This window comes from Arachis stenosperma, chromosome 3, assembly GCF_014773155.1.
Source record: "Arachis stenosperma cultivar V10309 chromosome 3, arast.V10309.gnm1.PFL2, whole genome shotgun sequence".
NCBI lineage: Eukaryota > Viridiplantae > Streptophyta > Magnoliopsida > Fabales > Fabaceae > Arachis > Arachis stenosperma.
The window spans coordinates 126,768,594-126,770,048 of NC_080379.1; positions in this window are offsets into that span (position 1 = coordinate 126,768,594).

A 1,455-nucleotide genomic window follows, 5' to 3' on the forward strand; every position below is an offset into this window, starting at 1 on the left:
CATAAATAGTAGTATTAAATCTGATAATCAGATGGAGTCAGAAAATGGAGATAACTTGAAGGTGAAGTAAAGTTGAAAAGTGATTAATTGATTATGAAATGTTACGTATTATCATATATGATACTTGGCTGGATATTCAAATGAATGATTATGTATGATACTTGGCTTGAATGATTAAATGATCTGAGATACGAGATACCCTGGGTAAATTACCGTGGCTCGCCACCACGTGTACTAGGTTGAAAACTCGATACTCTGTTGACCCTACGACGTAAGGGTGACCAGGAACTTATAAATCCCTGGGAATGTTAACCCCCCATTGAGCAATATTGATTATTTGAGAAAAAGCTATGCATAGACTCTTGGGGAAGCACGTCGAGGGATAGTCTAGGGTTTTTAGACTTGTCGGGTTGGCTGGATAACCAACAGATGAGCCTCATCAGCCATAGGACAGGCATGCATCATATGTATACTACTTGAATTACTTGCTTGTGCATTAACTGGGTGTGCCTAAGAGTACTTGCCATGCTAAAAGTATATTTGCTACCTGTAATATTTGTAACCTTCTTGTGCTTGCCTATATCTGTTTATTTGTCTATGAAATGCTGACAGAGATGAAAGTATAGAGGAATGGCAGTATGGGATTTAGAATTAAGGTTAAGTTAAGTTAGGCTTAGATACTCTTAGAAAACCACCTTTTATGGTTTCTTTTTAATACTTTAAGCTCTATAATCTGAGTGTCAGCATTCTAGGATTGTCTCTGGCATTCCCAGGACCTTATATATTATATGTGTGGCACATTTACCATATTGAGAACCTTTTGTTCTCATTCCATACTATGTTATTGTTTTTCAGTTGCAGGTCGAGAGGCATCTCGTTAGGCGTATGGACCCCTGAGGCGAAGTGGTTACTGGGTTATTTTGTTGTACAGTGATGTATATATATGTAATTAGCTCTTTCTCTCTCTCTGCATAACTTGCTCTTTTGATCCTCTTAGAGGTTTATGGGGAGGCAGGATTTTATTTATGTACATTTAGATTTTGGATTTATATATATATATATATATATATATATATATATGTGTGTGTGTGTGTGTGTGTGTGTGTGTGTGTGTGTGTGTGTGTAAATATTCTCCGGCCAGTCTTGACTTCGCGAGCTGAGTTAGGAGCTTGTTATTTTGTATCTTTGGCACTCTATTCCTACTTTTATAATCTTATGTTTGATGGTTATAGCTTTCTTAGCACGGAGGTTAACTCGTTTTTTGAGCGTTGCGTTTTTTTTGTTTCGCGATTTTTATTTCCTCTATTCTTCAAGGCTCCTAGCATATTATAATCTTTCTGCTATCATACGTATACATTTTATATTAGAGATCGTAATATCCTACCACCTCTGTTTTACGACTTAAGTGTAAAGCTCAGTGTGGTAGGGTGTTATATTATGGTATCAGATCAGTTT